The following is a 9461-nucleotide window of genomic DNA, read 5'->3' as shown; positions in this document are numbered from 1 at the left end:
CTGACCCTCTCCTGTATCCACCCCACCAGTAACCCTGATCCTCTCCTCTCTCCAACAATACACTAACCCTGACACTCTCCTGTATCCACCCCAACACTAACCCTGACCCTCTCCTCTATCTGCACCAACACTAACCCTGACCCTCTCGTGTATCAATACCAACACTATGCCTGACCCTCTCCTGTATCCACCCCAAAACTCACCCTGACCCTCTCCTGTATCCACCCCAACACTAACCCTGACCCTCTCCTGTATCGATACCAACGGTAGCCCTGACTCTCTCCAGTATCCACCCCAACACTATGCCCGACCCTCTCCTGTATCCACACCAACGCTAACCCCAACCCTGTCCTCTATCCACACCACACTCACCCTGACCCTCTCCTGTATCCACACCAACACTAACCCTATCCACCCTCTCTGTGCATCTCATCGCTGGCTGGACTTCTATCAGGTCGTCACCTTCAGCCTCCATCTTTCCAGTGAAATCAATCCGAGTTTATCAAACTTCTGTTCGTGACTAAAACTCTCCAGACCGGGCAACACCCTTTTAAACCTTCCCTGCAACCTCTCCAAATCATCCATGTGCTTCGGGTAGTTTGGAGAACAGGATTTCACGCAATTTTCCAAATGTGGCCTGACTAAAGTTTAGCACAGCTGAAATATAACTTGCCAACTTTTGTACCCGAAACCCCGACCAATGAAGCGTAGCGTGCTGTATATCTTCTTGACTACGTTATGTACCCATGTTGCCACTTTGAGGGATTGGTGGACCTGTATGCCCAGATCCCTCTACATCTCAAAGCTAATCTTGGGCATATCCCTTTAAAGGAACACGCTTCAGTCAGAAATTGGTCTTTTCCTGCCCTATTAGTTCAGTGTTCTGAGCAGGGAGTTAGGTAGGAGTCTGGTGTTGCAGCTCATGGACTTTGGAGTGAAATCTGGCTTGATCGATCGTACGTTAACTTTGTTTATTTAAATCTGCGGGTCATTCGCAGAATCATGGACGTGCCAATTCAGCGAGGTCATGACTGATCTGGTTTTAACATCAACTGCCTGCATCTCCTCGTTTACCTTGTACCACAGGACACATTACTGAGAGTTATAGAGTCACGCAGCACGGAGACAGACCCTTTGGCCCAACCAGTCCCTTCCGACCGTAAGCCCAAACTGAACTAGTCCCACACCTGCCTGCTCCTGGCCCATATCCCCCCAAACCTATTCACGCACGTATCCAAATGTCTTTTAAACGTTGTAACTGTACCCGCATTTGTGCCTGCGGTAAAGAATTCCACAGATTCACTCCCCTCTCGGAGAGAAGAAATTCCTCCCCATCTCTGTCTTCACTGGGCGACCCCCTCGCTCTGAGATGATGCCCCTGTGGTCCTAGACTCTCCCACACAAGGGGGTAACAACCTCCCACCATCTCCCCCTGTTAGGTCCCTCCCCAGGAATGTTTGAATAAGGTCACCTGTTATTCTTCTAAACTTTGATGAGTACAGATACAGTCTCTCCTCGTGTTACAGTCCCTCCATCCCCGGTGTCATCTTCCTGAACCCCCGCTGCACTCCCTCTACGGCAGGTCTATCCTCACTTAGGTAGGGACAGCAAAACTGTACACAATACTCCAGCTGTGGTCTTACCAAGGCCCTGTAGGACTGCAGTAAAGACATCCCTACTTCTGAACTCTCATCCTCTTGCAGTGAAAGCCCAGATTCCCTTTGTAACTGCTCGCTGCACCTGCCTGTTTGCTTACGTTGTCTGGTGTACGAGGACACCCAGATCCCTGTGTGCATCCAACACATTCCAGTGTGTCACCGGAGAGATAATCCTCCACCTTTCTGTTCTCACACTGAAGAGTGTTGTGTGTATGAATGAACCACAGCCCCCTCCCTCACAATTCGTAATCCCACCCAGTTTTTGTGTCATGGGCAAACTTGGAAAAAGTAGTTCTCACCCAGGACGTATTTAAATGTAGCGTGAATAGCTGGGACCCAGGCCTCGGAGCCTTGTGGTACCCTGCGAGGCATTGCCTACCGTTCAGAGAACCTACCCATTTATTCCCATTTTGTGTTTCCTGTCTGTCAGCCAATTCTCACTCCATGTCGATATAAAACCCCCTTGTCCCGTGTGATTTAATTTTACCTGCTAACCACTTCTCAAAATCTTTCTGCAAATCCAAATATACCACATCCACTGGTTCTCCCTTCTCTATTCTACTCGTTACAGCGTTAGTGGATTTGTGAAGCGTGATCTCCCCTTCAGAAGCCCACACTGTCGTTGTCTAATCTCCCTAATGTTCTGTCATCACGTCTGTCATGACAAAGTCTAATGTTTTCCCCGCTGGGCTAACTTGGCCTGTCATTTTCCAATTATTTTCTCCTTCCCTTTTTAAACAGAGGCTTACATTTGCCAGCTTCCAATCTGCAGGATGCGCTACAGAAATTCGGAAGATGACCCACCAATGCGTACAATATTTCCAGGGCCAAGACCTTTTGTACTCTGGGATGGAGATTACCGAGCCCTGGGGATTAGTCGGTCTTCGACCCTGTAAATTTCACCAGCACCGTTCTCTTACTGAAACTAATTTCCTTCAATTCCGCCCTCTCACTGGCCCCTCGGTCCCCGAACATTTCTGGGAGGTTACTTTTAGAAGACAGAACCAAAGTACACAGTTCATTTCTTCCGCCATTAATTTGCTCCTCGTTATAGTTCGAAGATTCAAGCCCCTTCCCGTGTCGACGTGGGTTTCCTCTGGTTGCACTGGTTTCATACCACAATCCAAAGGTGTGCAGGTTAGGGGTGGATTGGCTGCACTAAGTAGTGTCCAAGGATGTGCAGATTAAGGTGGGTTAGCCATGGGAAGATACCCATAGTGCCCGGGGATGTGCGGGTTAGGGTGGGTTAGCCCTGGGAAATTACCCATAGTGCTCAGGGATGTGCGGGTTAGGGTGGGTTAGCCCTGGGAAATTACCCATAGTGTCCGGGGATGAGTGGGTTAGGGTGGGTTAGCCATGGGAAATTACCCATAGTGCCCGGGGATGTGCGGGTTAGGGTGGGTTAGCCGTGGGAAATTACCCATAGTGCCCAGGGATGTGCGGGTTAGGGTGGGTTAGCCATGGGGGAATTACCCATAGTGCCCAGGGATGTGCGGGTTAGGGTGGGTTAGCCGTGGGAAATGCATGGTCACAGGGATAGGGAGGGACAACTGGGTATGTGTTATACGCTTAACGGTAAGGTCCTTCAGAGTTTTGCTGAACAAAAGAGACCTTGAGGTACAGGTACATAGTTCCTTGAAAGTGGAGTCGCAGGTAGACAGGGCGGTGAAGAAGGTGTTTGGTACGCTTGCCTTTATTGGTCAGTGCGTTGAGTACAGGAGTTGGGAGGGTCATGTTGCGGCTGTACAGGACATTGGTTAGGGCCACTTTTGGAATACTGTGTTCAATTCTGGTCTCCCTGCTGTAGGAAGGACGTTGTGAAACTTGAAATGGTTCAGAAAAGAGTTACAAGCATGTTTGGAGGATTTGAGCTACAGGGAGAGGCTGAATAGGCTGGGGCTTTTTTCCCTGGATTGTTGGAGGCTGAAGAATAACCTCATGAGCGGTCTATTAAATCATGAGGGGCATGGATAGGGTGAAAAGGCAAGGTCTTTTTCCCCAGGGTAGGGGCATCCAAAACTAGAGGGGCGTAGGTTTAAGGTGAGAGGGGAAAGATTTAAAAGGGATCTAAAGGGGATCTTTTTCACACAGAGGGTGGTGCGTGTATGGAATGAGTTGCCAGAGGAAGTGGTAGAGGCGGGTACAATTACAACATTTAAAAGGCGTCTGGATGGGGACATGAATAGGAAGGGTTTAGAGGGATGTGGGCCAAATGCTGGCAAATGGGATTAGATTAATTTCGAATATCTGGCCGGTGTGGACAAGTTGGAACGAAGGGTCTGTTTCCGTGCTGTACTGTATAACTGGAACTCTCCCGCCCAGGCAACATCTTGGTAAATCTCCGTCTGTACACTCTCTCCCCTGCAATCACACCCCTCCCATAATGTGGATTCCAGAACTGCGCACAGTACTCTAGCTGTGGCCCAACCAATGTTTTATATAGTTCCAACACGGCCTCCCTGCTCTTAAAATCTGTGTCTTGGCTCATAAAGGCAAGTGTCCCATATGCTTTCAGTCCCATTTTATCTACCTGCCCTGTTACCTCAAGGTATTAGTCCATGCCAAGGTCTCCCTGATCCGTTGTGCATAAGAACCTGGAGTTTTTACTTTAATCCTTCTCCACTTAATAGGGGACCACTTCCAAATGTGGGAACAGACAATAGGAATTGGGAGTGATTCGTGAACAACTGGGTAGCCTGCTGTATGCCCCCACTAATGACCAAAACTGGAGGGTTGCCCTGTCACTCTCACGTCCCACTGCAATATTAAACCAAAATAGTTACCAAGGTGACCAATCAAAGGCTTTATATCAGGTTTTTAAAAATCACAGTCTGGCAACCAGTTTTCTCAATCTATATAGTCATTGTTTCTTAGCGAAACAAAGTTTGATAAAGGTATAATAGTTGGTTAATATACGCAGAGGGCAACGTAGACGTGTAAATGTTTATCCTTCAAAATGGGTTGTTCTCGAAAGCAAAATGATAAATTCCGGAAGGTTCCAGAGTCTGTTTCTCTGATGTTCTGGCACGTGTGGTCGAAGCACTTGACCGCACATCTCTGAAGTCTTGGCAGACGCAGCTTGCACAGGATAAGACAAACTTGAGATTTTGTTTTCAAACCACTCCTTTGGAAGGAACCGGTATGATTCACCTCGAACTCCAAAAGAGGGCAATCTTTTGGTGAATGGGAGAGGTCAGATGGGCAGCTTGTTATTGGCCAGGGCATCCCAAAGTGAAACAGATAGAACAGACACTCCTCCCAGCCAGTCCGCTCCTCAGAAGATCCCCAGCAGGGGTCTAGCCCAAAGCAGGTTGTTACTGTTAATCGTGTGATTTACAGGAAATTGCTTAAACAATTGACTTCCAAGATCCACAGAAACCTTTCAATTAGTTCTTCTAAAGAAACCACTGCAGATATTCGCACAAAGCTCGAAATGCATGAGTTTTCCACAAACTAAGTCATGACAGGAACGTGAAGTATTGAACACCATCGTAACGTACCATCCTTATTGCTAACCCTGACACTCCACTGTATTCACGCCTGTTGATGGTTCCCCCCCTCCCTCCTTCCCCGACTCTGCCAATCTCTTTCTCCCTCCCTTGTTCTCAATCTCCTCCTCCTCGCACTCCATCCACCCTTGCCCCTTCCTCGTTCTATCTCTCCCCTCTCACTCTTATCCCCCTCTTCTTCTCCTTCCTGCACCCTACAATCTCCCTCCGTTCTGATTCTCCCTCCTTCCCAAATCTCAATCCTCCTCCCTCCCTGCCTGGTTTCATTCTCCCTCAACCCTTTTTCCCAATCCCTGCTTAACCCTCCTCCCCTTATGTTTCTCCCTTCCCTTCTCTTTCCCTACTTGTCTCCTTCCTCTCTCTGCTCCTCCCCACTTTATCCATCTCTCCCTCCCCTATCCATCTCCCCCTTCTCATCCATCTCTCCCTGCCCTATCCATCTCCCTCTCCCCTATCCATCTCCTCCTCCTCATCCAACTCCCCCTCCTCATCCAATTCCCCCTCCCCTATCCATCTCTCCCTCCCCTATCCATCTCTCCCTCCCCTATCCATCTCCCCCTGCCCTATCCATCTCTCCCTCCCCTATTCATCTCTCCCCTATCCATCTCTCCTCTATCCATCTCCCTCTCCCCTATCCATCTCCCTCTCCCCTACCCATCTCCCCCTCCCCTATCCATCTCCCCTTCCCCTATCCATCCCCCCTCCCCATCCATCTCCCTCTCCCCTATCCATCTCCCTCTCCCCTATCCATCTCACCATCCCCATCCATCTCCCCCTCCCCATCCATCTCCCCCCTATCCATCTCCCCTTCCCCTATCCATCTCCCCGTCCCCTATCCATCTCCCCCTCCCCTATCCATCTCCCCCTCCCCTATCCATCCAACTCCCCCTCCCCTAACCATCTTCCGCTCTCCTTCCTGTCTCTCTCTCCACTGTCTGCTCTCCCCTTCTCTCTCCGTCCCCTACTTTTCCCCTTCCCCCTACACCTTCCTGCCTCTCCTCTGGCTCCCTTCTACCCCCTTACCCTCCTTCTCTCTTCCTGTTCCCTCTGCTCCCTTCCCCTACCCTGCCCTTCCTCTACCAGGCCCTCCAAGGGTAGATCCCACTCTCCTCACCACCGTCCCCCTCGACAATCTGTCCCTCGTCACGCGGGCTGTTGTCCCTCAGATGAGCCCCCTTGGTTGGAGGAGTGGGGGTGTCCTTGGCTTCAGTATAAGCCAAGTCCTATCCTGTCCTTGCCTGACAACACTATGTCTCCCTGCTCCCCAGGTCGTTCAGTAAATACGATACCTCTGTACGCGCAGAAGGAAATAAAGAACTTGATGGTTGTGTCTTGCTGCGCTGTGTGTTCCTTTGAAGCTCTGTCTCTGTGAGGGTGGACTTAACATCTGCTGGGTAGGGAATGTCAGTGTTTCAACATCTCCCTCCACCCTCACCATCCGACCCCAAACCCCGGCTCTGTTTACAAACGCGCTGGCCCACCACCGTTGGATCTCAAACGCAATGAAGAATGGCTGCTCAGGGGCAGCGTGTGAAGACGATCTCTCCCATCGATGCCAGCAAAGCGGAGGAGCTGTTCACTAACTCCAGGAAGCAGAGGGGAGGGCACGTTTCCCCCCCACTACCTCCCCCCACGTCTGTATCAACGGGTCTGAGGTGGAGATGATCGAGAGAGTCGGGTCCCTATGAGGGACGGTCACCAACAATCCGTCCTGGTCGATGTGAGAGAGCGCAGCAGTATCAGTAACGTCCTCAGGGGAGCTGAGGAAATCCAGCACGTCCCACAAGGAACGCCCCCCCAACCCTGAACCCGCTTTTACAGACGCACCGTTCTGTCTGCACGCACCACGGCAACAGCTTTACACAACAACGCGAGGAACTGCAGAGGGATGTGAACACAGCCCAGTGAATCACACAAACCAGCCTTTCCTTCCACTGACTGCCTACACCTCCCCACTGCCTCGGGACAGCGAGCGATAGCATCGGAGACGTTCCCCCACCTCCCCCTTCCCTCCCCACCCTCATTATACTCTCTTGCGTCTGGCAGAAGATTTTAAAGTTTGAAAACACGCGCCAACAGATTGAAGGACAGCTTGTTCCCCGCTGCTATCGGACTTTGGAACAGAACCTCTCAAACGTTAACGGTGATCTCTCTCTGCACCTTCTCTGCAGCTGTATGCTGCACCCTGTTCTGCTCCCCTGGTGCACCTCATACAGCACCATCCGCCTGGACTGCACACAAAACAACACTTTTCGTCGGTTTATTGTTGTCACTTGTACCGAGAGGCAATCGATCGATGCGAGAGGACGAGCAAACAGTCTTCCTGCCACCTCCTTCTCGCAACGTGGAGGAGGCCTGTGGGTCACTGCAGAAAGACCTGGAGGAGGGGGGTGGGACGTGAGTGAGCTACCAAGGGGAAGGGCATCGAAATAAAGAAGCCAGCCGCCCAGCTATCTGGATGTCAGATAGTAAAAGCAGAAAGCGGCTGGAGGATAGCTACAGCTCTGGCAGCCTCTGTGTGGAGATGGAGAGAGAGAGAGGGGGAGAGAGAGACAGACAGTCAACACTGAGTCCAGTGTGACTTTTCTTCAGAACTGTTTTAAGAGTTCTTCCAGCACTTTTCCCTGGCGTTTCTTTGAGAACATCCGGCATCCACAGCCTTTCACTGAGACAGGTTGAGAGAGAGCCAGAGAGAGAGCCGGTTGGATCCAGGGCACCAGCAATAGGGAAAGAGTCTGCAGGGGGATATAGACAGGTTACAGGAGTTGGCATTACACACTTTGGCAGCAAGAAAAGAGGAGCTGAAGGTTATTTAAATGGAGAAAGGATGCAGAAAACTACAGAACAGAGGGACTTGGGAGTCCTCGTCTATGAATCACAAGAAGCCAGCCTCCAGGTTCAGCAGGGAATAGGGAAAGGAAAGGGAATGATGACCTTATAGCAAAGGGAGTGGAGTTTAAAAGTGGGGAGATTTTGCTAAAACTGTACAAGGCACTAGTCAGCTGGAAGACTGTGAACAGTTTTGAGCCCCTTATCTAAGTAAAGGTATAAAGTCCAGAGAAGGTTCACTCGGCTGATCCCGGGTAGGGAGGGACTGCCTCATGAGGAGAGGGGGAGTCATTCGGGCCTGTACTCATTGGGGTTTAGAGGAATGAGAGGCAACCTTATTGAAACAGACAGGGTTCTTGGGGGTGGGGGGGAGTTGTTACCCCCTTGTGTGGGAGAGTCTAGGACCAGAGGGGGCATCATCTCAGAGCGAGGGGGTCGCCCACTGAAGATGGAGATGGAGAGGAATTTCTTCTCTATTCTGAGGAAGGAGTGAATCTGTGGAATTCTTTACCGCAGAGGGGGTGCTGTCGAGGCTGGGTCATCGAGGATATTCAAGGCCGAGAGAGAGATTTTTAATCAGGAAGGGGATCGAGGGTGATGGGGGAAAAGGCAGGAAAGTGGATGATCAGATAAGCCACAAACTCATTGAGTGGCAAAGCAGGCTCGATGGGCTCGCATGGTTTTAAGCAAGGAGGTGAAATTAAAACTGTAGAAGCTGGTGGGGTACGGTTCACACTGCTGCGGGGGAGCTGCCAGCGGATAGGAGCAGGGTTCCCAGTTGCCCCTGGGGGAGCACGAGGGGGTTTCTTGCCTGTGGGTACCTGGCTTTTAATCGAGTGAGAGGGCCAATGCAGGAACAGGGAGGAGTGAGGAAAGGCAGTAGAGGGTTACAGAGAGGGACACAGACAAAAGGGAGAGGAAAGTAGGGTGACAACAGCTAAGGGACGGGGAGAGATTTACAGACAGTTTTCACACTGTAGGGATTCTGTCTCTAGATCATAGGTCATAGAGAGTGAGAACAAGCGAGACAGAGACAGATCAAGAACTATGGTGAGAGAAGCAGGCATAGGCACTCAGAGGGACAGAGGGGAGAGAGAGAGGGAGACAGAGATAGAGAGACACACAGACAGGGACAGAGAAGGAGGGCCAAGGAGTTAGAGATGGCCAGACGGTGGAACGTGGGGCTGACAGAGAGCAGAATGAAAGTGACAGTGTGTCAAATAGATAGATAAAGACAGAGTTAAGGGTTGGACATGAGAAAAGGTGGTGGGGGGGTGGTGAAGAAGGATAGTGGGAATGGAGAGTAAAGAGAGATAGGCACGGGGAGGGAGATAGAGGGGGTGAGCGAGCGAGAGAGAGAGAGAGAGAGAGGTAGCGAGAGAGAGGGGGCGAGAGAGGTAGCGAGAGAGAGAGAGAGGAGGGGAAGGGAGAGAGGGGAGGGGTGAGAGAGAGAGAGAGAGAGGGG

General features: G+C 50.9%; 1 protein-coding gene across 1 annotated transcript in view; it reads left to right on the top strand.

Moving 5' to 3' along the window:
- mdp1 (magnesium dependent phosphatase 1) overlaps window positions 1-9461 on the top strand; it is a 41979-nt gene that overhangs the window by 29813 nt on the left and 2705 nt on the right. The window lies entirely within an intron of this gene.

The sequence above is a fragment of the Rhincodon typus genome, chromosome 42 (assembly GCF_021869965.1).
Source record: "Rhincodon typus isolate 14 chromosome 42, sRhiTyp1.1, whole genome shotgun sequence".
NCBI classification, from domain to species: Eukaryota; Metazoa; Chordata; class Chondrichthyes; order Orectolobiformes; family Rhincodontidae; genus Rhincodon; species Rhincodon typus.
The sequence above is the reverse complement of the archived record's forward strand: the minus strand, read 5'-3'. Positions and strand labels throughout refer to the sequence as shown.